The sequence below is a fragment of the Monodelphis domestica genome, chromosome X (assembly GCF_027887165.1).
Source record: "Monodelphis domestica isolate mMonDom1 chromosome X, mMonDom1.pri, whole genome shotgun sequence".
NCBI lineage: Eukaryota > Metazoa > Chordata > Mammalia > Didelphimorphia > Didelphidae > Monodelphis > Monodelphis domestica.
In genome coordinates, this window is record NC_077235.1 from 61,073,254 (window position 1) to 61,100,789 (window position 27,536).

Consider the following 27,536-nt stretch of genomic DNA (forward strand, 5'->3'; position numbering starts at 1 on the left):
GATGGGGAATGCTTTTGGACTTTTAAGAGTAGGTGCCTTGGTCCACCTACCCCCTAACCCCCACCCACAACTTCCCACCAGTGTCCACCCCCCATTTCATGCCATGCCCCGCCCCTCAATTGCATGCCCCACACCCTGACTGTATGCAGTGTCCCCCTGAATTCTGGGAAGGGACTGTGGGAGGGGCCAGCTGTGTGTGGAGCCTCTAGTGCTATACCCTTCCCTTGGGTTTGGGGGCAGGGCTAGGCTACCAGCCCTGGTCCAGCCACACCCCTCGGCTCCCAGGGCCTGGAGGAGTTTGGGCACTGCATTCCCTGCTGAAGCTGGGCTCCAAGAGCTGGAGGGGCATGGCTATCTCCATGGCTCTGCTTCAGGGAGCCAAAAGGGCATGGGCTCCACTCTCCAGGGGGCAGAGTGGCATGGACACCATCACGGCTGTGCTCCCAGGGACTGGAGGGAGGTGGGTGCTGTTCTTCCTGCAGACCGTTAGCTCCCTGGGACATATGAGGTATGGCAACCATTGCTGCTCAACTGTGGGGGAGGTGGGGTGGAGGGGAGTAGCCAAGCCCAGGGCTGAGTCAAGCTCACCTCCTCTTAGAATGCCCCAACCCCTGCCCTTGGGGGTGGGGCCAGGCTCCCTGCTGGCCAAGCCAGGGCCCTATGTGTGCCCATGAAGAGGGCTCTGAGTGCACATGTGCCATAGGTTCGTCATCATGGAACTAAGAGATCTAGCTATTTTGCTCTTCTTACTCCCTCCACTTATCACACTTCTGCTTTCTTTGAAGGCTTCTGTCTCCTTTTCATCCTCAATGCCTTCTTCATTCTAACCTTCTCTCTCCCATTTCATAGTTAAACCCAAGTAAACTTCCTACTATACATCTCTGGCACCCAAAGGATCATAAAGCTGGAGTATCATGAGATACTATCAAATCTAGCCCTAGAAATGATGTGAGGAGAAACCTGAGGCTGATGGTGGCTAACTGGCATTTGCAGAATAGCATAGCTTGTCAAAGGCTGAGGTGGTATTTCAACCCAATGACACAACTCTAAGTAGAGCACTCTAACCACCATGGCACCTAGAAGCTGGCTTCTACCCTTGTCAGATGCCCTTTATCTATTTAACTGTTACTCTTTACCATTTTCTCTCTGTGTGTGTCACCTTCTCTCACTATTACTCTATCTCTCTCTTATTTTCTTTCAATATGTCAAGGCATTCTCATTTTGCACTCTCTCTCTCTGTGTATGTCTGTCTGTCTGTCTCTCCCCCCACCTCTTTATTTCCTACTCAACATCTTTATCTCCTTACTCTAAATCTCACCCAATAATTGGTCTTTTCCTATGCCCCTCTCATCAGTATCATCATAGAATTCAAGCTGGAATGCATCCATTGAACTTGCCTCCAATCTTTTTCTAACCCCCTTTTCACTCAGTTACTTTTTGCTCTTTTATGTGGCAATTTATGTCCTAATCTTTTCCTTTTCTTTCATATTTTAGAATTTTCCTAAGTACACATAACAGCACTATTGCACTCATTTAGAGACCTACCCTTCTGACTCAATATCCCACCACACCCCAGCAGACCTTTCCCTTTCAGTCAACCTTTCCCCTGTCCTCAGCCACCCCTTCCCTTTGTCTCTTCTCCTCACAAATCTTTTGCCTTGTTCTCCCTCAAATTCACAAAGAAATCTTTTCTTTTTCTAGCTGTAACCAATATCATCACAGAATTAGAACCAGGAGGAACTCTAGAGGTCATTGAGTCCAACTCTATCATTTTAGGGCAGAACAAAAAGAGGTTTAGACACTTGCAGTGACTTGCCAAGGTCACATGTCTAATAGGAATGTGTTTGTGAAGAAGCATGTGAATTCATGTCATTTGGACTTAACACTGCTTCATATACACAGAGCTTTAGTTGCATCTCTCTACAAATCACCCCCCAAATCCACTTTCATTGCTCTCTTCCCTCCATATGACTCTTCTCCTTAATCAATCATTCTTCCTAAGCGTATTCCTACTCAAATCCCAAAATGGACTTTCTTTTCTCACCCTCTCATCCCTATGATCAGAGAGCTGGAGGGACCTTGGAAGCCATCAAGTCCAGACCTGATGTTTTGCAGAAGAAAACTGGTTGAGACAAGTTAAGTGTCTCACCTGGGGTAAAACAACTTTTCACTAGTTGATTTTAGATTCAAATTCAAGGGGGTTCTGACTCCAACCAGAGAACTCTATCAAATGATAATGAACCCAGGGTGCATGGGGTATTCTGAGAAGACCAGTATCTTTGGTGTGAGGTCTTCTTAGCCCTTTTCAGGGCTCCTTTCCTCCTTTGGTGTATATACACCTGCCACCCACCTCTCACCTGTGGCTCCAAGAAGCTGTCATGTGCCCAGTGGCCACACCTTGGTAAAAAGTCTCTGCAGGTTGGTGAAAATCAGGTTGAGGGTAACCGACATGCCTAAACGCCATCAATGAGTTGGGAGGGTTTCTACCCAAGGCATGTGAAGACTTCCCCTGAGGGAAGGGGAAGGATGAGAATAATCTATGCCAACAGCCATGGAACATACAAGAGCTGTAGAGCAATCAGAGCTCGTTTGGACACTGAGAAAGCCAAGGTCATCCACTACACCCTGGGCCATCAGTGGTCATCTTGACTTTAGTCTTTCTACTGGACTTCACATTGATCCTGGAACCTAGAGTAAGGCAGAGAACTTTGTGCAGTCCTACTTCACTTAAATGAAAATTTTAATGAGAAAAAAAGTCATCACCAGTGAGGTGATTTTGTTCCACTTCAAGTATGAAGGACAACAACTAAATGAGCTAAAGACCCACCCCAGACACCTCCCAAGTATAAATTTCTCATTTCCTTTTCCAGTTCTCATTCTGTTTTGGAAAATCACTTCTGACCCTCACCGTCCACTACAATCATTGCCCTGTCTATTGCCAAGCTGATTTTTCTTCCTCATTCCCACTCTCATTTTGACTCTTCTCTTTCTATCTTTCTATCCCTATTTCTCTCCCTGTCTCTCACTATCATTCTGTCTCTAGAAACCTTCCCTTCTGACACAATGTCCCAACTTCCCCAACTGCTCTTTCCCTTTCACTCAATCATTCCCCTGGCCTTAGCAAGCCTTTCCATTGCCTTCCTCTTCTCGCAAGTCTTTTGCCTTTTTCCCAGGGGTCCTTTCCCTCCATATCTCTCTCCTTAATCAACTATCCTTTCTATAACTCTCACTCTCTTCCCACTCCAGTTCCAAGTGGGCTATCTTTTCTCCCCGTCATCCATAACATCACAGAGATGGAGGAATCTTAGAGGCCATCAAGTCCACTCCTAACCTTTTACAGAAGAGAAAACTGTGGCTGAGACAGGTTCATCTGAAATATAACAACTTTTCCCTAGCTGATTTCAGATTCAAACTCAAGGAATTCTGATTCCAGAATACTCAATCACATGACACTGAGCTGTCTCCCAGAATGTACAGGGTGTTCAGGGAATACTAGCACCTCTGTACTGGATGGGCTTGTCATGCCCTTTTCTAGTATACTTTCCTCATTTGGTGTCTCTCTGCCACCCACCTGTCACCTGTGGCTCTGAGAAGCTGTAGCAAGCCCAGCAGCCATGGTTCAGTCAACTGTGTCAACCAGCTGCCTAGACAAGGCTGGAGGGTAGCCAACAGGCTTCAGTCACATCTGTGAGATAAAGGTGTGTCTACCTGAGGTGTGTAAAGATTTCTTCATGGTGGAAGGGGCAGATCAAAACAATCTGTTACAGTGGCCATGGAATTGGCAGAAGCAGGAGATGTGGAGTAATGAGAGCTTGGTTAGACACTGAAGAAGCCAACATTATCCACTGCATTACAAATCATCAGCAAGCTTCTTCACAATTTTGTCTTGCCACTGGATTTCAATGACTCTGGAAGTTAGAGTGAGGCTGCAGACTGGAAGCAAGAAGTTGATGTGCCTCCCTTAAATCCAGTTTATGCAAGGGTCCAAAGTCATCACCATTGATGTCATTTTCACCTTCTTCAAGTATAAGGGATAACAAGTAACCAGCTGCTTCCTAGACACCTCCAAATGCATAAAATTCTCACTTCTCTTTCCAACTCTCTCTCCCTTGTGGAAACACCACTGTCCCTGACCATCCTCTACAATCACTGCCCTACCTAGTCAACTTTCCTTTCTTGTTCTCTCTCACTTGGACTCTCTTTCTATCCTCGTATCTTTCTTTCTCCGTCTCTCACAATCACTATGTTTCTGGAAATCCATGCTTCTGACTCAACAGCTCCATTTCCCCCGCTATTCTTTCCCTTTTGTTCAACCTTTTCCCTGGTCTCAGCAAGCTCTTCCCTTTGTCTCTCCCTTCTCCTCACAAGCCTTTTGCCTTGCTCTCCCTCACATTCTGTAAGTCATCTTTTCCTTTTTGTGCTGCAGCCAGTAGCAGCATAGAATTAGAGCTGGAAAGAACTCTAGAGGTCACAGAGTCCAAACCTATTATTTTAGGGCCTAACAAAAAGAAGCTTAGACACTTGAAGTAACTTGCCCAGAGTCACACATCTAGTAAGAATGTGTATGAGGAAGCATTTGAATTCAGGTCATATGTACTCCCAAGAAGAGGCCTTTACGAACATGGAGAACTACATATATCCCTCCACATTGTCCCTAAATTATATTCCCAATGGTCCCTTCCCTCCTAATCTCTCTCCCCATACCTCAATCAACTCTACTCAAATCACTTTAATCCCATTCCAATCCCAAGTGAAATTTTTCTCTTTCATCCTCCCTAAACCCAGACAGTTAGAGGGACTTCAAAGGCAATGAAGTGCAGGTTCTTTATTTTACATAAGAAGAAAATGAGAAGTTAAATAAATTGTCAGGAATAACACAGGTGGTCATTATGGGTAAGGTTTCTAACTCAAATGTCTTGACTCCAAGTTCTGTTCTCTTTTCCACTGTTTGACCTAGCTACTGCCTCCACTATCCTAAGATATCCTTTAGTTTTTAATCTCTTCCACACTTATTCTCTCCTGCCTCTTTACTTCATCCCTCTCCAAAATGCTCTCTGGCATACTTTATCTCCCTTTACGTCCTTCTCTTCCCATTCCCTATCTCCTCTCTGTTCCTCTCTCTCTTTACCCTCTGTTCCTCAGAATGTTTTTGCCTCTTTCTAAATCTCTTTCCATCCACCCGAATGTCAAATGACCTGTTCTTTCCCTCTCTGTCACCAATATTATGATTATTTAGAACTGGAAGGAATATTAAAGGCCACTGAGCAGAGTCCCAACATCTCAGAGGAGATGAAAATGATGTTTGTAAAACAACTGACTTGCCTAGGGTTATGTATATAGAACTTTTGAAAAGTGGGATTCATACTCAGATCTTTCCTACTCTCACTCTATCTATCTATAGTATTCTATCTACCACTTTCCACAAACCTCCAAGACTGGATAATGGGAAGTAGAGAACTACTTGTTGCAAGGACTCTGGAAGTGGTTGAAATAGGCGATGTGGAGTGCTTTGAGCTTGGTCAGACATCAAAAGCACAAAGGTCATCCACTGCATCTCAGGTCATCACCAGTCCTCTTGACTTTGGTCTTGCCAATGGACATTGAAGACTCTGGAAGAGAGTGTGAGGCTGACTCCTTTGTGCAACTCTGTCTCACTAAAGTCCATTTCTTGCCTAAGTTAAGACATCACCTCTTGATTTCCTCAGTACTCTTTAACAACAAAGAACTTCAACAACAATCTACCACAACATCCAACTCCCTCCCTACCATCTTCCATTGTCCATTTTTAAAATAACTGTCCCTCTGCTCTTTCCAGTATCTTTCAGTCTCTCCTCCAAAGCCATCTCCTCCCTCTCTCCCACTCCCACCATTGCCAAATGGTCTTTTCCATACAAATCCAAGGGGAGGTTTAACAATGAAACATTAACTAATAATTTGGCTAAAGGATAGATCAGAAAGAAACAATATTTATGAGAAAATAAACGACAATGATGAAATAGCTTACCTCAATTTGTCAGAGGTGGCCAAAGCATTCCTCAGGACAAAAAGTTTATTCCTAAAACACACATTAACAAAAGAAAAGAGATAGAATTAGTGACCTGAATGTTCATTTTTTTAAAATTATATAGTCTACAAAGATATAACATAAAAATAAACCCCAAGTTAGAGCAGAAAAAGCTATATTCCAGGTCAAAACTATATAAATCATAAATAAATTTAAAATTACTTCTTTACAAATACTACTAAAATTGACAGGTCATTAGCTAACTTGACTAAAAGAAGAGGTTTGAAAATCAATTTGACCAAGTTTTTTCCCCTAGGTGTATTCTTTTTCTTTCCCTATCTCTCTCATCTCTCTTTGTCCCTATTTATTGTTCTGAGTGTGACTTTCTCTCTTCTTCCATGTCTTTCTGTCTCAGTTCATCTCTGTCTCTTCCTCACTCCACCTAAATCTTTTTCACCTTTCCCTCCCTCCCAATTGTCCTTGCCTTTAATGCCGTTCACACTCCTCTCTTCTCTCTGCCCTCCTCAAAAATTTTCCCCTCTATTGCAGTCTCTTTCACTCCACCCCATCCATACCAAGTGGTATTTCCCTTTATTCTGTATCATAGAGAATTATAGATTTAGAGCTTGAAGAGACCTCTGTGATGGTCATTGAGCCCAATCTCATCATTTTTAATGAAAGGAACTGAGACTGAGAGGAATTTAAATAAGTTCCTTAGGGGAAAACAGCCAGTTGCCCTGTGGGTCATGCTTTGTACTTGGGTCATCCTGACTCCAAATAGATTACTCTGTCCATTCAGATACCTAGCTACCTCACCGCACATTCCTCTGAATCCCAGCGGTCTTTCCCCTAGTTCTCTCTCCTTTCCTTAAGGACCTTTTCCCCATCAGTTCTCTCTCTTTCCTCCAACCCCATTCTCATTCAGGTACTTCCTTCTCTTTCAGGTATTCATAGCATCATTGAGCTGAAAAGGACCTGAAAAGCTCTTAAATCCCATCATTTTATACTGGAGGAAATTGAGGCTGAGTGAGGTCAAAAGATTTAACCAAGTTCCCCCAGATATACATGTTTGAGGCAGGATTTGAACTCAATTAGTCCTACAAGAAGGAAGGATAGGCCCTACCCACTATGACACAAAACTTCCCATTCCCAGTTGTCCCTTCCCTTCCATTAAGTTATCTCTATTTTCTCCCTTCAGTGATCCCTTCATTTTGGCTCTCCTCTCTCTTTTCAGTGCTACCTTCCCTTTCTTTTATCCCTCTCATTCTTCCCCAATGGGCCCTTTCCTCTGGCTTCTCTTCCTATTGATCTCTTTCCTTTATCATCTTCCTTCATTCTCTCCTCTCTCCTCAATGAATACTCTGCTTCTTCTCTTCCCTCATTTCCCATGATTTCTTCCCCTCCTCACTACTATTCATCCTCTCTTTTTCACCCTCTACCACAGATTCAAGTTGTCTTTTCTTTCTCTCTCTTTTACTCATGAAATCATAGATTTAGAACTGCAAGGGATCTTATAGGCCAATGGGACTAACTTCTTCTTTTTAAAGAAGAGGAAACTGAGGCTGAGAACAGATGACTAACTTGCCCAAAGTCATACAATTATGTGTCTGAGGAAGGATTTGAACCGAGAGTAACTTTACTCCAAAGTACCTTGTCTATCAAATTCACCATGTAGCTGCCACAGTCTTCACCTTCCTCATCTCTGGGTTCTATATTATTTTTTCTTTCTACTCACCATTCCCAATAGTCCCTGCCCTTTGTCTCTTTCCCTCTCATCCCTTCCCAGTTGGCTCATTCCTTCCGCCACTCCTCCCACTTCCCAGTGGTCTTTTCCCCAACTCTCTCTCATCCTCCCTGGTCACCCTGGTTCCCTATCCATGGTACTTCTCCCAAGGCAGCCCTATACTTTAAGGCTCTTCACCTTTTCCCCCCCTTATCCCTTAGCCCAATTAAAATTTACTGAAGGACATACATTTGGACATGGCTAATTAGGATTTTCTTTTGCTTGACTACACATATTTGTTGCAAAGGTATGGTTGATCAGTTGTTGTTTTCCACTGAGAGAAAGGATACAGGAACAAGAGAAAACAAATTCTTGTTCCTTGAAAAAAATATTTTTGAAGAAGGGTTACATGGCCATGGTGAAAGTCAGGCACTAATTTGACAAACTAATATGGGACAGGTTGAAGGTTGGTTCCATGAGAACAGAGAATGCCTTTGTGTCTCCAGAACCTGCAACTGTGCCCAGCATTTAGTAGATGCTGAATCCATGTTTGCCAATTTTTGGATGTAACTGCTGTCTCCTCTAAAAGATCAGTTCTTTGAGGGGAGAGAATATTCCTTTTTTTCTTTGTGTCCCTGGGACTCAGCACAGTTTGTCACACACTGTATATTGTGAACAAATGCTTTTTGTTTTGAGTGATCGAATTAAAGGCTGATAAGAATAATTTCCATAATGATACATTTCAGTAATGCTTATAGATTTGCAAAACACTTTCTTCACCCTGAGTAGAATGAGTGAGGTAGTGCAAGTATCATTATGTCCACTTCACGGATGAGGAAATTGAAGCTCTGAGAAGGGGTGAAAGGAAATAAACAAATAGTGCCTACTGTGTGCCAGACACTGTGCTAAGCTCTTTACAAATAGAATGTCATTTGATCTTCTATCTACCAACTGTCTGTAGTAGGATTAGAACCCAGGTTTCTTGATTCCAGGTCCAGTGCTCTATCTAGTTAACTAGATATCTCAGCTACCTATGTACCAATTTCCTTCTTTGCCTAAAGTTCTAGAATAGTGGTTACAAAACAAATTTCAAAAATACAGGATGGAGGTTTGGCTGGCTGGCAAGTACTTAGAAAATATCAGAAGTTTTGGGAGAACCAGAAGCTTACTATGAATTAACAAGATGCTGTGACAGGCATAAAAGGGAATGTGATCTTAGGTTGTATTAATCGAGGAACAGTATCCCAAAGCAAGAAGGTGTTAAGCACCACTATGCTCTGCCAGATTTGACTCTAGCACATCTTTTTCCAGATCCAAACTACTTGGACTATCAATTCAGGCTAAACTCTTCTCTGGGGTTTGGTTCTGTGGTTTTTCTTCCTTAGAAACCTCATATTTAAATCTGCTCATATGTAAATCCAACTTGGCTCCCTAAAACCCAACATCTAAGCTCTCCTCTCATACTACATCTGGAGAGTTGTGATTATTTGGGGGTTCCTATCTTTTAGGAAGGACATTGATAAACTAGAGAGAATCCAGAAGATAGCAGTTAGAATGGCAAAGACCGTTGAAGAGATGCCATCCAAGCTTGGGCTGAAAGAACTTGGATTGTGTCACCCTAAAATGAGAAGAAATAGGACAGGACAGCAGGATTCAAGTAGTTAAAGGACTGTCATGTGAAAGAAGGATTGGACATGTTCTGCCTGTCTGTCCCTATCAGCTATGCAAGGTTGAGGAAAGCCACTAGGCTTGAATCCTGATGGTGATCTATGGGGACATCTGCCAAGCATGTGAAGGTTTCTGCTTGTGGAATGGGAAGACAACAATAATTTGTTCCAATGGCCATGAAGGCAGCTGAAGTAAGCATTGTGGAACACTTAAAGCATGGTTAAGACATTGAAGACACTAAGACCATTCACTACATCCTGGGCCATCACCAATTATCCTAACTTTTGTCAGTTCAGATCATATTCCATCTCCTTCACAAGGCCTTCCAAGTCCCTCCCCATGTTATCTCCTACCACAGAATGTAAGCTTCTTGAGAAAAGAGGTGGTTTGATTTTTTTTCTCTGCATCCCCCCCCACCTAACACAGGGTTAGTACATACCAATAATTCAACAAGTAATTCTTCAGTACCTTCAAGTTAGGCCCTTGCCACACACTGGGGCTATAGAGAAAAATTTTAAATAATCCTCATTCAAGGTGCTGATATTCATTTTTTAAACCCTTACCTTCAGGCTTAGAATCAATACTACATATTGGTTCCAAGGCAGAAGATCAGTAAAGGTTAGGTAGTTCAGTTTTAGTGACTTGCCCAGGGTTACACAGCTGGGAAATGTCTGAGGCTAGATTTGAACCCTGGACCCTCCCTTTTCTATACCTAGCTCTCTTATATACTGGGCCAACTAGTTCACCCAAGAAGCTTACATACTAAGGGGAGAGAAGAAAAGGCAATTTGAAAACTCTTGGTGATTGGTTGGTTAAAACAATACACTGAAGGCAGCTGGGTAGCTCAGTGGATTGAGAGTTGGACCTAGAGATGGGAGATCCTAGGTTCAAATCTGGCCTCAGACACTTCCCAGCTGTGTGATCCTGGGCAAGTCACTTAACCCCTGTTGCCTAGCCCTTACCACTCTTCTGCCTTGGAGCCAATACACAGTATTGACTCTAAGGCAGAAGGTAAGGATTTAAAAAAAACAATACACTAAGGGTCCCAATCCCTGAGATTCACTATGTAACCTTAGATAAATCCATTACCCTCTCCAGGTTTCTGACTCTTCCTTTATAAAACAAGAGGCTTTGAACCCAGGGCCCAAAAAAGAAAGGCCAAACCACCTTTGATAAGACAAGGATACCAGGGAAACAATGACCTAGAACTGTTCTTCCATCATCCAAGGCAAACATTCACTTTCCCTACGGCTTTCCCCTTCTCCCTACCAATGAACTCTCCTCCCGTCTTTAAGATACTAAGCAGGTCCATATTGAAGGAGGACTTCAATAGCCCATTATATGTTGGCTGTAATAACAAAGTATATTAATTAAGCAGGAATAAATCAGGGCTGTAGAAGTCGAAATATTGTAACAGCTACTAGAATGATGTCTCTGTCTCTGTCTTGCTCTTTTTCTCTCACTAGCCCTCTTCTCTCTCTCTCTCTCTCTCTCTCTCTCTCTCTCTCTCTCTCTCTCTCCCTCTCCCCTTCCTTAAAAGATATTTCCCTGGCTCTCATTCCCACCCAATGTTACCTGGCCTTTTCTTATTCTTTATATCACCAATATCATCATAGATTTAGAGCTGGGAGGAACCATAGTGGTCACTGAGTCCAACTCCATTCAATTCTAACAGAAGAAAGAGATTTAAATACTCTAAGTGAATGGCCTAGTTCCAAATGGTTATGAAAAACAGAAAGTAAAAGGAGAATTTAAACTCCAATTCCTAAGATGTCAGAGGTCAGACCACTTGGTTCTGTGACAAAATGCACTTCTTACCCACTCCTCCCTTCTCAGCTCTTCCTTCTCTCTAGCTTTCTTCTTCCTCATGCCCGGATCCCTCTGACTCTCTTCCTGCCCCAAGTCCAAAAGGACCATCTATGTTCTCTAACACACTAGATCATAGAACAAATGGCATCATGAGACACCATCTAGGCCAGCCCCATGATTTTTACTAAATAGAGAACCGAGGTTAACAGTGAATAAGTGACTGCTTCAGAATAACACAGCTTGTTTGCAGTCAATGTGAGCTTGCCCTATAATTACCAAGGTGTCCTTTCCCATTACATCTATCCCATCTTTGTGATCTCCATCCTCTATTGCTAACCATCCTCCACAATCATCCCTTCCTGAATTTCTTTATCCACAGTCAACTGGTTTTACTTTCTTTCTTTTTCTGTTCCTCTCTGGTTCTCTTGCTGCCTTTTTATTTCTCTGAGAAAAGTAGCTACTTCTTCCCAAACCAGACACAATCTGGAGTTATCTTTTCTCTCTAGGTCTCTCCTCTACAATATGCCATATTCCTTCAATGTCTTTCTCCTCCCCCTAGAATTAAAGGGGAGTCATTTTCTCTTTGTAACTGAAAAAACATTCAGGTGGAAGGAAATCACTGTCCATCAAATCGAAATGCATCTTTATTGAGAGAAGGAAACACTGTCTATGAGATATTAAAAAGTTACCTTGGGAAGATGGCGGCTTAGGGAGAGCTAAAGTTCAGATCTCCGGAAACCCTTCCTAACCGATCTCAAACTGTATGCTCCTAGGACACCAAAATTCAAAACAAACAACAGGATAGATCCCGGGAACCCTCCTCCTGGACCTGGATCAAAAGGTACAGCCCCCCAAAAGCCAGAACCCGAGATCACTTGGATCTAAGGGGTAGGCAGAAGGAAGGTCCCAGGACCCATCCCCCCAACCCAGAGCACTGTGTCCGAGGCAGCAGCGGGAACCTAACAGTCAGCAAAAGGACCTCAGGGCCGGCTATTCAGAAGGCCACATCCTGAAAACAACCTGAGCCAGTCGCGGGGGCACCCAGACAGCAGGGAAACAGAGAGAGACAGAGGGGAGCCTGTTGCCCCCTGGCTGGATCCTTCCTTTCGAGTCCCAGGGAAGGTCCCTGCTCTAAGACACACTCAGTCCAACCCAGGTGAAGTTAATCCTATCAGGAGCCCTCGGAGTTCCAGGAAGCCTTGGCCCCTCCCCCCCCTCAGAGTGCAGGCCCTTCTGGCCCACAAAGGCTCTGAGATACCTCATGGACAGTGCCAAGCCAGGCTCAGAGCATGGAAGTAAGGCAACAAAGAAGCATCGGGAGGGTACTGAGAGCAGTAACACCCGCGAACGGACAATTCACCTGGGGCTAAAGCCGCTGAACACTAGACAGAGATAAGTAAAGCAAGACCTCCCCACTCAGATAGAGATGGCAAACAACACAGAAAAGCCCCAAAACTCCAATAAAAACACGAAGAAGGGGGCGACTTTGGACACATTTTATGGAGCAAAAATACAAAATAGAGGAGATAGAAGAGGAAACACAACCAAATGCTCCGAAACCTTCCAAACCCATGAAGAATTTGAATCGGAAATGATAAAAAAGATGGAAGCCTTCTGGGAGGAAAAGTGGGAAATAATGCAAAAGAAATTCACACATCTACAAAACCAGTTTGACCAAACTGAAAAGGAAAACCAGGCATTAAAGGTCAGAATCAGCCAACTGGAAGATAACGTGTATGTAAAAGAGCAAGACTTAATAAAGCAAAGCCAAAAGACCAAGAAATTAGAAGAGAACATAAAATATCTCATTGAAAAGGTCATAGACTTGGAAAATAGAGGGAGAAGAGACAATTTAAGAATAATTGGACTACCAGAAAAGCCAGAAATAAACAGTAAACTCGACATCGTAATACAAGATATAATCAAAGAAAATTGCCCAGAGATTCTAGAACAAGGGGGCAATACAGGCACTGAAAGAGTTCACAGAACACCTACACTAAACCCCCAAAAGACAACTCCCAGGAATGTAATTGCCAAATTCCAAAGCTTTCAAGCAAAAGAAAAAATCTTACAAGAAGCCAGAAAAAGACAATTTAGATATAAAGGAATGCCAATCAGGGTCACACAAGACCTTGCAAGTTCCACTCTGAATGACCGTAAGGCATGGAACATGATTTTCAGAAAGGCAAGAGACCTGGGCCTTCAACCAAGAATCAGCTACCCATCAAAACTGACTATATACTTCCAAGGGAAAGTATGGGGATTCAAAAAAATAGAATATTTCCAAGTTTTTGCAAAGAAAAGACCAGAGCTCTGTGGAAAGTTCAATATCGAAAAACAAAGAGCATGGAACACCTGAAAAGGTAAATATGAAGGAAAGGGAAAAGGAGAAAAATGTTATCTTTTTCTTTTATTCAAACTCTCTTCTAAAAGGACTATACTTATATCAATCTATGTATATTAATATGTGGGGAAAATGTAAGGTGTAAATCAGGGGAAAAGAAAGACCAAATAGAATAATCTTTCTCACACAAAGATTCACATGGGAAGGGGAGGGGAAGAAAACTCCTATAAGAAGGAGAGGAAGAGAGTTTTTACTTAAACCTTACTCTCAGGGAAATCAACTCTGAGAGGGAAGAACATCCAGATCCATTGGGATCTTGAATTCTATCTTACCCAACAAGGGTAGGGAGAAGGTAAAACCAAGAGGGGTAGGGGAGGAGGGAACATAAAAAAGGGAGGGAAGAAGAGGGGGTGGGGGAGGGAACAAAAAGAGAGGGGCTAGAAAGGGAAATATATCAAGGGAGGGGACAAGGGGGACTGATTTAAAATAAATCACTGGATTAAAAAGTTAGAGCTGAAGAAGAAAGGTTAGAATTAGGGAAGGATATCAAAATGCCAGGGAGTCCACAAGTGACAATCATAACTTTGAACTTGAATGGGATGAACTCACGCATAAAACGTAGACGAATAACAGAATGGATTAGAATCCCAAACCCTACCATATGTTGTCTTCAAGAAACACACATGAGGCGGGTAGACACCCAAAAGGTCAGAATTAAAGGATGGAGTAAGACCTTCTGGGCCTCAACTAATAGAAAGAAGGCAGGAGTTATAATCATGATATCTGATAAAGCCAAAGCAAAAATAGACCTGATTAAAAGGGATAGGGAAGGTAATTATATTTTGTTAAAAGGGACTTTAGATAATGAGGAAATATCACTAATCAACATATATGCACCAAATAATATAGCACCCAAATTTCTAATGGAGAAACTAGGAGAATTGAAGGAAGAAATAGACAGTAAAACCATATTAGTGAGAGACTTGAACCAACCATTATCAAATTTTGATAAATCAAATCAAAAAATAAATAAGAAAGAGGTAAAAGAAGTGAATGAAATCTTAGAAAAATTAGAATTAATAGACATATGGAGAAAAATAAATAGGGACAAAAAGGAATACACCTTCTCAGCACCACATGGCACATTCACAAAGATTGACCATACACTAGGTCACAGAAACATGACATACAAATGCAGAAAAGCAGAAATAATACATGCAGCCTTTTCAGATCACAAGGCAATAAAAATAATGATCAGTAATGGTACATGGAAAACCAAATCAAAAACTAATTGGAAATTAAACAATATGATACTCCAAAATCGTTTAGTTAGAGAAGAAATCACAGAAACAATGAATTTTTTCACCGAGGAAAATGACAACAGCGAGACATCCTTTCAAACCTTTTGGGATGCAGCCAAAGCAGTAATCAGAGGTAAATTCATATCCCTGAGTGCATACATTAACAAATTAGGGAGAACAGAGATCAATCAATTGGAAATGCAAATAAAAAAACTCGAAAGCGATCAAATTAAACCCCCCCAGCAGAAAACCAAACTAGAAATCCTAAAAATTAAGGGAGAAATTAATAAAATTGAAAGTGATAGAACTATTAAGCTAATAAACAGGAAAAGAAGCTGGTACTTTGAAAAAACAGACAAAATAGACAAAGTACTGGTCAATCTAATTAAAAAAAGGAAAGAAGAAATGCAAATTAATAGCATCAAAGATGAAAAGGGGGACATCACTTCTGATGAAGAGGAAATTAAGGCAATCATTAAAAATTACTTTGCCCAATTATATGGCAATAAATACAACAATTAGGTGATATGGATGAATATATACAAAAATACAAACTGCCTAGACTAACAGAAGAAGAAATAGAATTCTTAAATAATCCCATATCAGAAAATGAAATCCAACAGGCCATCAAAGAACTCCCTAAGAAAAAATCCCAAGGGCCTGACGGATTCACAAGTGAATTCTATCAAACATTCAGAGAACAGTTAATCCCAATACTATGCAAACTATTTGACATAATAAGCAAAGAGAGAGTTCTAACCAAACTCCTTTTATGACACAAACATGGTACTGATTCCAAAACCAGGCAGGCCAAAAACAGAGAAAGAAAATTATAGACCAATCTCCCTAATGAATATAGATGCAAAAATCTTAAATAGGATACTAGGAAAAAGACTCCAGCAAGTAATCAGAAGGGTCATCCACCATGATCAAGTAGGATTTATACCAGGGATGCAGGGCTGGTTCAATATTAGAAAAACCATCCACATAATTGACCACATCAACAAGCAAACCAACAAGAACCACATGATTATCTCAATAGACGCAGAAAAAGCATTTGATAAAATACAACATCCATTCCTATTAAAAACTCTAGAAAGCATAGGAATAGAAGGGTCATTCCTAAAAATGATAAACAGTATATATCTAAAACCAACAGCTAATATCATCTGCAATGGGGATAAACTAGATGCATTCCCAATAAGATCAGGAGTGAAACAAGGATGACCATTATCACCTCTACTATTTGACATTGTACTAGAAACACTAGCAGTAGTAATTAGAGAAGAAAAAGAAATTGAAGGCGTCAAAATAGGCAAGGAGGAGACCAAGTTATCGCTCTTTGCAGATGACATGATGGTCTACTTAAAGAATCCTAGAGATTCAACCAAAAAGCTAATTGAAATAATCAACAACTTTAGCAAAGTTGCAGGATACAAAATAAACCCGCATAAATCATCAGCATTTCTATATATCTCCAACACAGCTCAGCAGCAAAAACTAGAAAGAGAAATTCCATTCAAAATCACCTTAGACAAAATAAAATACCTAGGAATCTATCTCCCGAGACAAACACAGGAACTATATGAACACAACTACAAAACACTTTCCACACAACTAAAACTAGACTTGAGCAATTGGAAAAACATTAACTGCTCACAGATAGGACGGGCCAATATAATAAAAATGAACATTCTACCCAAACTTATCTATCTATTTAGTGCCTGTAAATCTTGAAATCTCTCAGACTTGTGAATGTTAAAAATTTCCCCATCAGGGAATTCTTAATTGGAACAAATTCCCTACTGAGAAACATTCCCCATTTTGATGTGAGAACTTGCCAGGATCAGAAATGGGAGGACCCCTGCTCTACCTGTACTTAAGACTGCTTTAGGGGAGAAAACTCCTTGCTATGGGAGGACCCCTACTCTACCTGTGCTTAAGACTGCTTTAGGAGAGAAAACTCCTTGCTAAACAATGAAAGTACTTGGACCCATGCTTATAATAAAGCAAGGAGTTCTTTGAGCCAGGCCTGTTTTTAGAATTGATACAATGGGATGCTAGGTACCTAAAAGGTCGGGCAATTTTTCTCTTGATGAGATTAGTTGACTCAGCTGTGTTTTCTCTTGTTCAGACTTACTGAGGAGATTGGTCGACTTAGCAGGAATTTAGATGGGCAGTCCTTTGGAAAGCGTCTACAGTGATTGGTAGATGTAGGGACTTAGGGGAGGTGACATGGGAGAAAAACCCCTATATAAGAAAAAGCAGAATCTCTTGAGGGGATATCCTTTTGGAGGATCTCTGATGAGGATCGCTTGGGAAGAATCTCTTGAGAGAGGCTCTGGAGAAGGGAAGCTCTTGGAGGACAATCTCTAAGGAGGTCTCGCTGGAGCTCCTCTAAGGAGACTCTGTCCCTCTGGAGGCTCTGGAGAGAGGCCTTTTGGAACAGTCTCTGGCTGGAAGGCTCTCTGGTGAAGTCAGCTGAGATGGAGCTGGCCTGGTGTCACTAGAATCCTTGTTTAGGCAGACCTTGTGGTGAGTGTTAAAAGACTGACTGACTGATTCTCTCTCTTAAGACTCAGGTCTAGGCCATATTGGCTTGAGGCCCTTCATAATTATTCCTTTCCTACTCTTTCTCTCTTTCTCTAATTCCTCATTATATTATTAATTAAAAATCTCTATAAAACCCAGTTGACTTGGGTATTTGAAAAATTGGGAATATTTCCCTGGCGACCACCTTATATTTGATTTAAAAACCCAGATACTGTAGTGAAACATATTTTCTGCGGTCAAATTTACTCACCCTCTCTTATATCTATCACAATTTATATCTTCCACTATTTTAATCACTACAATTTAAGACCTCAACCATTTTAAATCTCACAGCCATACCCATTGAACTCCCCAAAAATTTCTTTACTGATTTAGAAAAAACCATAACAAAGTTCATTTGGAATAACAAAGCATCAAGGATATCCAGAGAAATAATGAAAAAAAAAACACAAATGATGGGGGCCTTGCAGTCCCAGACCTCAAACTATATTACAAAGTAGCAGTCATCAAAACAATTTGGTACTGGCTAAGAGAAAGAAAGGAGGATCAGTGGAACAGACTGGGGGCAAGCAACCTCAGCAAGACAGTATACAATAAACCCAAAGATCCCAGCTTTTGGGACAAAAATCCACTATTCGATAAAAACTGCTGGGAAAATTGGAAAACAGTGTGGGAGAGATTAGGAATTGATCAACACCTCAAACCCTACACCAATATAAATTCAAAATGGGTGAATGACTTAAACATAAAGGAGGAAACCATAAGTAAATTGGGTAAACACAGAATAGTATACATGTCAGACCTTTGGGAGGGGAAAGACTTTAAAACCAAGCAAGACATAGAATCACAAAATGTAAAATAAATAATTTTGACTACATCAAATTAAAAAGTTTTTGTACAAACAAAACCAATGTAACTAAAATCAGAAGGGAAACAACAAATTGGGGGAAAAATCTTCATAGAAATCTCTGATAAAGGTTTAATTACCCAAATTTATAAAGAGCTACATCAATTGTACAAAAAAATCAAGCCATTCTCCAATTGATAAATGGGCAAGGGACATGGATAGGCAGTTTTCAGATAAAGAAATCAAAACTATTAATAAGCACATGAAAAAGTGTTCTAAATCTCTTATAATCAGAGAGATGCAAATCAAAACAACTCTGAGGTATCACCTCACACCTAGGAGATTGGCTAACATAACAGCTATGGAAAGTAATGAATGCTGGAGGGGATGTGGCAAAGTAGGGACATTAATTCATTGCTGGTGGAGTTGTGAACTGATCCAACCATTCTGGAGGGCAATTTGGAACTATGCCCAAAGGGCGATAAAAGACTGTCTGCCCTTTGATCCAGCCATAGCACTGCTGGGTTTGTACCCCAAAGAAATAATAAGGAAAAAGACTTGTACAAGAATATTCATAGCTGCGCTCTTTGTGGTGGCCAAAAATTGGAAAACGAGGGGATGCCCATCAATTGGGGAATGGCTGAACAAATTGTGGTATATGTTGGTGATGGAATACTATTTTGCAAAAAGGAATAATAAAGTGGAGGAATTCCATGGAGACTGGAATGACCTCCAGGAAGTGATGCAGAGCGAGAGGAGCAAAACCAAGAAAACATTATACACAGAGACTAATACACTGTGGTATAATCAAACGTAATGGACTTCTCCATTAGTGGCAGTGTAATGTCCCTGAACAATCTGCAGGGATCTAGGAGAAATACATTATCCATAAACAGAGGACAAACTGTGGGAGTAGAAACACCGAGGAAAAGCAACTGCCTGACTACAGCGGTTGAGGGGACAGGTCAGAGGAGAGACTCTGAACGAACACTCTAATGCAAATACTAACAACATGGTAATGGTTTCGAATCAAGAACACATGTCATACCCAGTGGAATCACGCGTCAGCTATGGGGGGGGAGGCGGAAAAGAAAATGATCTTTGTCTCTAATGAATAATGCTTGGAAATGATCAAATAAAATATTATTTAAAGAAAAAAAGTTACCTTGGGAAACCTACCTTCATAGTGCTGGGATTTGAAATCAAGTAGTTGCAACTCCAAAATGCAGAACTCTTCATTTTGCATAAGGATAAGTTTAGGACTTCCCCATCAAGCCTAAGAAATGTCTTCTGCCTTCATTCTTCAAAGTCAAATCTCAGAAGGACCAGCAGAACCTCAGGCATCTCTCTCTGAAGGGATGGCTTCACCAGTCTCTTCATTTATTACCAGGATACACTCAGGACATCTTCATTTTGTCCCCTGACTGACTACCCTCCTACCCAGGACCATGCTCACTTTTCAGCTTCCTTTATTCCCTGCCCTCCTCTACTCCTAGGACGTACCTCCGTGATGGCAGGGACTCTCTTTTTGTTTCCCTAGATTTGTATTGCCAGGGCATAGTTTACTGCCTGGAACATATTACAAGCTGAATAAAACTTGTGGAATAACTAACTTATTGTCTCTATACATTATGACCCTTAGCAACCTCTCTCCCAATCCCCACAATTAAAGTTGTCTGTCACTCCCCCTTCACATTTGGTCCCCTACCTGTCTCTCACCTCCATATACTGTGGCCTCTTCTACATTCTCTTGCCAATGACCAAGAGGTCTTTTCTGACTGATTCAGCACCTTTACTTTTCCTGTTCTCACTATCTTTCTCATTCCAGCTTTCTCTCTCTCTCTCTCTCTCTCTCTCTCTCTCTCTCTCTCTCTCTCTCTCTCTCTCTCTCTCTCTCTCTCTCTCTCTCTCTTTCTCTCTCTCTCTCTCTCTCTGTCTGTCTGTCTCTCTCCAGCTACATTTCTGTCATGTCCCACAAGCTTCTTCTCTTATCCTTTTTCACTTTCCCTGTCCCTGTTCTACAAAAATTCCTTCCCAGCTGTTTCTCTGCCCTCCTCAAAACCTACTATCTTATTCTTAATCCCAATGAATAACATATGCTCTGTTCCCTTGGTTTTTATCTCTCATATCATCATAGATTAGAAGCTGGAAGGAATCACTGGGGCTATGGAGTCTAATCCCAACTTTATAAAGCAAAGGGAAGTGAGGTTTGTATGGTTTGAGTGACTTTCCCAGCAATAAAGGGCTAACAGGAATGTGTCTGAGGCAGCCTTTGATCTTAGGTAATCTTGACTTGCAGGAACAATCCACTAAAGACTTAGCTCTCTGAAACACACATTCTATGCACCTGCCCTTGGAGTGATCTCTTCTCTGGGCTTTCTCCTCACTCAAACCTTATTCCCTCTAATTCTATCTCTCATCTTCCTCTTCAACACACAGGGACTTTCTCTTGGCTCAGTGGTACCCATAAGATCATAGAGATGGAGGAAAATAAAAGGATGTGAGCTCTAGTACCATCCGTTTTGAAAGGAGGAGACTTAGCTTAAGAGAACTTATGGGAATTGCACCTGCTAGCACAGCATGTCATTGTGGATCCAGATTCAAATTCAAATAGTAGCCCTCCATATACTATAACACCTGTATTTCTCTCCCCACTATACCAAGTGGACCTTGCTTTTGAATGTCACTCATTTCTGGGCTTCTACCTGAGGCTTCTTATATTCAAAATCTTCCACAATGGCCTCTTCCCTTACTATCCTGTACAACTTAGTGGTGCTCTCTTTCTTTTTATATGTACCTTTGTCCATCTATCTGTCTGCCTATCTCTTTCTCCCCTCCAATCTTTACAAATCTCTCCTCAAAATTCTTTCTCCTTGTTCTCATTCTCTTCCTATTTTTCTTTTTCTTTTTGTTCTTTTCTCTCTATAACCAATATGATCATATATTTAGGCCTAAAAGGAACCTTAAGAGATACTGAGTCTAAATCCATGTAAGAATAACAGAAGAAACAGAGGCTTGGATGCCTTAAGTGAATTGTCCCATTTCTAATAATAATAATAATAAAGAAGAATGTGAAGTTGGATTTGATGTCAGGTCAACGACACTTCAAAGATCAGAACTCTTAGGAACATCATTATACAATATATGTAAACTTCCGATCCCTCTTCTCAGATCTCCTTTCTTTCTATCTCTCTAATCCTTGATGCTCTATTTCCTCTAATGCCTACTTTCTTCTCCCACTGCAAATCCACAAGGGTTTTTTCTGCTCTCTCGCTCTCTCTCTCTCTCTCTCTCTCTCTCTCTCTCTCTCTCTCTCTCTCTCTCTCTCTCTCTGCTACCCATGAAACCATAGAGCTTCAGCATCATTAGACACCAATAAGAGCAGCCCCAATATTTTACTAAAAAGAAAATTGAAGTTGACAGTGGTTAAGTAACTTCTCCAGAGTAACAGTGTGTTAGCTACAGAAGTGGGATTTAAACTCAAATAGTTGACTCTACGTAGAACACTGTGTCCACTAGGACACCTAGCTGGCTTGCCCTACAACTACAAGGTGTCCATTTCCTTTATAGCTCTTCCTCACCTGTGGCCTCTCTTCTTCTATTGCTTTCTGTCCTCCACAATGGCCTTTTCTCTTCATGTCTTTACTGTCAAGCAGTTTTGTTTCTATGTTTCTCCATCTCTATCTCTTTTACTGTTTCTCATTCTCTGGAAGAACTTGCTACCTTTCCCAATAACAAGCCCCATTTCTAGTTGGCTTTTCTCTTTCTGTTTCTCCTTTACTCAGTGGCCCATTCATGCAATGTCTTTTCCTCTCCTCTCTCTAGAATTACATGGGAGTTCTTTTCTATTTGTCATTCACAGGGGAATTGAGCTAAAAGGAAATTTTGTTGTGGTTGTTTTTGTTGTTTAGTGTTTCAGTCCTGTCCAACTCTTTTGAGCCATGGATGTCAGGTTCTTCTATGCTCCCCAGTCGCTCAAAGTCTATCCAAGTCCATGTTTGCTGTTTCCATGACACATCTATCCATCTCAACCTCAGGCAACCTCTTCTCCTTTTGCCTTCAATATTTCACAACATTAGGGACTTTTCCCATGACTCCTGTCTCATTGTTATTAGGACAAAGTAAAATTTCAGCTCTAGTACTTGACCTCCCACTCAATAATCTGAGTTAATGTCTCTAAGCATAAACTGATTTGATCTTTTTGCTGTCCAAAGGACCCTCAATAGTCTTCTCCAGCATCACTGGAGAAAGCATTCAAAAGCTTCACTTCTGTGCCCCTCAGCTTTCCTTAGAGTCCAATTCTCACAGCCATACATGATAACTAGAAAGACCATAGCTCTGACCATACAGACCTTTGTGGGCAAAGTGGTATTGCTGTTTTTTAGAATGCTGTCCAGATTTCCCATAGCTTTCCTTCCAAGGAGCAAGAGTCTTTTAATTTTATGGCTGTGGTCACTGTCTGCACTTATCTTTGAGCCCACAAAGAGGAAATTTGACACTGCTTCCATTCTTTGACATTCTTCTACTCTTCTTTGACTTGCCAGGAAGTGATGGGACCAGTTGACCAAGTTTCAGATTTTTAGATGTTAACCTTCAAAGCAAGCTTTTACACTCTCTTCTTTCACCTTCATCAGGGAAATTATGGGCCAACAAACTGAAATGCATTGTCCAGAGAACCAAAGCCAGTCTATGAGAGATTAAATATCCTGAGCAAACCCCCTTCACTGAGTCTGAAGTGGAATTTGAACTCCAGGAGTTATGACTCCATTTTTAAGTACTGTTTGTTTCTCATCAGGTTGCCCTCTGTACTCCTATATCATGCCCCAGAAACTGCTTCCACCTGGAAGGTGTTTTCAGATCTCCAAATCATATCACAAAAAGACCAGAAGACCCTGGTATGTCTCTGTGAAGGGATGGCTCCACTCATGTCTTTGTTTCTTCCCAGGACATCTTCATCTTGCACCCTTCACTGACTATCCTCCTCCCCAGGGTCATGCTCACTTTTTAGCTTCCTTTACTCTGCTCTCTTCCATCACTTGAATGTACCACCTTGAGGGAAGGGACTCTCTGTCTGTTTCCTTATATTTATATTCCCAGGGCACCACTTACTGCTTGGTACATATTGTAGCCAGAAAAGATATTTCTTAAGTAACTGATATTTCTGTCATGCCCCACAAACCTTTTTTCCCTTCCATTTCCTCTTTTCTTTTCCCTGCTGTACAAAAATGCCTTCCTTCTGCTTCTCTCCCATCCTCGAAACCTACTATCTTAATCTTAATCTCAGTGAATACTACATTCTCTTGGCTTTATCTCCCTTATCAGCAGGGATTAGAAGCTGGATGAAATCTTTTTGGGCTATGAAGTCCAGTACTAGCATGCCTAAGCTTGGTAAGCAAGGGTTGGATAATTTAAGTGACCTGCCCAGCATCAAAGAGCTAAGAGTAATATGTATGAATCAGGATTCGAACTCAGGTAATGCTGACTTCCAAGTAGAGTTCCCTAAGAGATATATAACTCTCTGAAACACATATTCTGCCCCACCCCTATTCTACTAATCCTTTTCTGTTTCCCTCTCTGTTTTCGCTAACTTTCTCCTCCTAGTTTAATCATGAAGGGAGATCCTTTTCTCTCACTGGTATCCAGAGAATCATAGGGGTAGAGTATCATTAGACATCCTCAAATATATCTCCATCATACTGTTGAAGAGAAAACTGTGGCTGACAATGGTTAAAGTGACTTCTCCAGAGTCAGAGTGTCAGCCAGTGAGGCCAGACTGAATTTTAAACAGTAAACTACAAGGAGAATGTTCTATCCACTAGGACACCAAGCTAGTTTGTCCTACACTTATCACAGTCCCTTCCCTTTCCATGTCTCCTTCATTGAGGATTTCCTTCCTTGATTGCTCACTGTCTTCCACATTGGTCTTTTTCTTCATTTTCTTTCCCATGATCAAGAGGGTATCTTTTTCTATTTCTGGGTTAATCCTTTTGGATATCTGTATCTCTTTGTGTCTCTGTCTCCAGTTGCCTTTATCTGCCAGTTTGATTCTCTCTGATTTTAACTCATTATTTCTCTCTATCTCCCTTTCTTGATCCCTTTCACAGTCTTTCTCCCCTCCCTTTTGCTCTTTTATTCTCTAGCTGTCTCCCTCTTCCTTCTTCCTCTCTGATTTTATTCAAAACATTTTCTTCCTTGTACCTATTCCCACCCAGTAATAAAAACTATTTTCTATCCCCCCTCATATTCTATCTCCTTCTCTCCCTAATTCCCTCTCTTTTTTGCCCTCTCCATCTCCCTCTATTGTCTTTCTCCTTAAGAGCTTTTTTCTTGCTCTAATTTCCACTCAGTAATCACTGGTCTTTTCTTTTTTTCTTTATTATCAATACAGTGAAAGATTCAGAGCTGGAAAGGACCTTAAAGGCAATTAAGTCCAACTCCATTGATTGCTGACATTTGTCTAAAAGAGGACCAAAATGACATCACTGGTGATATCTCCTGACTTGTGCACGAATTGGATTAAAGCGAGGCAGAGTTGCAGGTAATTCTCAGACTCACTCTCTCTCTTCCAGGGACTTCAAAGGCTGGCCAGAGCATAGGTACTCCATAGCACTGGACTCCAGCTGCCTTCAAGGCCTTTGGAACAATTTGTTCCCATTACCAATTTCTCCAGGGGAAGTCCTCATATGCTTGGGGTAGACACCTTCTTCAACTCACATATGGGTTTCAGGCCTTTCAATAACCTGGTTTTGTGGCCTCTGCAATGCTACAGTTTCTTGGAGCCACAGAGGAGAATTGGGTGGCAGGTAGACACCAAAGGAGGAAAGCAGCCTTGAAAAGGGCTCAGTAAGCCCTTACACCTGAGGTGCTGGTCTTCCCTGAACACCTCATACACCAAACTCCCTTATAGTATAACAGAAGCCAGAGGCTTAGACACTCTAACTGAATTGCCCAGGTTCAAACGCTTATTGATATATATTTTGACTAAGAATATGCTGACTTCCAAGGACAGTCCAATAAGAGACCTAGCTGTGTGACACAGGCATTCCTCCCTCCTCTCTTCCCAGTGGTCCCATCCCTGGGTATCTCTCTCTCTCCTCCTGGATGCCCTATTCACTCTAGTTGTAGCACTCTTCCCCTTCCTCTATCCCAAGAGGACAATCTTTTCTCTCTGGATATCAGAGTATCATAAATCTGAAGCATCATTAGATACCATCAAGTCCAGCCCCATAAATATAAAGAGGAGGACAATGAGGCTGACAATAGTTAACTGACTCCTCCAGAGTCACACAGCTTGTTAGTTGCTGATGTACAATTCAAATTGAAATAGTCAGCTGTACTAGAGTGTTCTAATCCCCATGATACCAAGATACCTATAAAGGTCAAATGCCCCTTTCCTTTCCAACTCTTCTTTGCCTATGATCTGCAAGCTCTGTTTCTCATGCTGAGGGCTCTTCCCTCACACCTTTGCTCATTGTCATTAAGTTCTCTCCTCCCTCTTTTTCTGTGTGTCTCTTTCTCTCTTGCTCTCACTGTGTCTGGTTCTCTGCTTCTGTCTCTCCCACTCACTGTCTTTATCTCTATATCTCCCTGTCTCTGTCCCTCTCTCTTAGTCTCCTCCTCCCTCTTTCTTTCTCAACAAAAGCACTTTTCCCCTTGCTCTCATTCTGATCCATTAACTAGACTTTTCTTTTTGTCTATCACCAATATGATCTTAGATTCAGACATGGTGGGCAGCTAGGTGGCACAGTAAATAGAAATTCAGTCTTGGAGTGAGAAGGACCTGGGTTGTAATCTGGTCTTGGACATTTCCTAGCAGTATGATTCTGGGTAGGTTACATATCTCCAATTCCCTAGTCTTTAAATCTCTTCTGCATTTGGAATCAATACTTAGTATTGAATCTAAGACAGAAGGTAAGGTTTAAAAAATATTTAGAGTTGGAAAGAACCTTAGGGGCCACTGAGTCCAACTCAATTAAGAGAGGTAGAAACATTGTCTGAAAGAAAATATGTGAATTTCCTGGGTAACACAGCTTGGCAGTGTGTTTCAGGATTCAAATCCAAAAAGGCTTCATTATAAATGTGGTCCTTCATCCAGTATAAAACCTAGCTATCTCCCTCCACAAGGCTCAAGTATCCATTACCTTTGTGTATTACTCATTGGTGGGGTTCTACCTGTGTTCTCCTATACTCAAACCCAGCCCCAATGGTCTTCTCCCTCAATACTAACCAAACCTAATGTTCCCTCTCTCACCCTCTAACACACACACACACACACACACACACACACACACTCACTCACTCCAAACCTCTCTTCCTTGCCTCATTTCCCTCATTCTCTCTCCTCAGAAGTTTTTTTTATCTTCTCATTCCCAACCAATAATAAGTGATCTTTTCTTTTTCTCAATATCAACAATATGAAAATGAATTAAGAATTAGGTGGAACTCTAGGGGCTATTGAGTCCAACTCCATTAGAGTATAACAGAAGGAAGAGTCTTGGACTCTCTAACTGAATTGCCCACAGTCAAACATTTAGTAACCATATGAAGTGGCACTGAAACTCAGGCCCTTCTGACTTCCAAGTCGTCTGCTTGGAGACCCAGAAGTTTGGTTCTACATACTGCCTCCACTACACGCACTGTGGATGCTTTCCTCTGTCTCCTCAGTCTCATTGCCTGATTCACTCTATCTCTTTCCTTTCCCTTCAATCCCAAGGGACATCCATTTCTCTCTGGCTCTCAGAGGATCACAGAGCTTGAGAGTCATTAGACACCATCAAGTCCTGCTCCATAAAGAGGAGAAAACTGGGGTTGACAAAGGTTAAGTGATTTCTCCAAAGAAACAAAGTTTGCCAGCAGTTCATAGTATTTAAATTCAAAGAGTAAACCCTGATTATATTGCTCTGACAATAGTGAAGATACATAGCTAGTCTGTGCTATAGTGGCCAGGTGTCCCATCCTTTCCCATTTTCCTTCAATTGTGGGTTATTGCTCACTGTCTCCCACAATGATATATCCTCTCATTCCCTTGACCACTATCAAATGGTTCCCATTCTCTCTCTGCTTCTGTGATTCTTTATTTCTATGTCTCTATTATTCTTGCTGTGTCTGTCTGTTGTCCTGTGTTTCAATATCACTGCCTTTTTCTGATTGTTTATCTTGTCTTTCTGTTTCCATCTGTCTCTTAATCTCTCCTCAAAAAACTTTTTTCCTTGTATTAATTCCCACTCAAAAATATTTGGCATTTCCTTTTTCTCTCCATCATTAATATAATATGATAATATATTTAG

At 41.4% G+C, this 27,536-nt stretch overlaps 1 long non-coding RNA gene across 1 annotated transcript; it reads right to left on the minus strand.

Annotated features, from left to right (window-relative positions):
• Positions 1 to 1,476: 1,476 nt before the first annotated feature.
• LOC103102845 (uncharacterized) lies at positions 1,477 to 27,536 on the minus strand. Its single transcript, XR_474215.2, has 3 exons — positions 19,429 to 27,536; positions 6,005 to 6,055; positions 1,477 to 5,609 (listed from the first exon to the last, which is right to left on the minus strand). It is a non-coding gene; the product is annotated as an uncharacterized LOC103102845 (long non-coding RNA).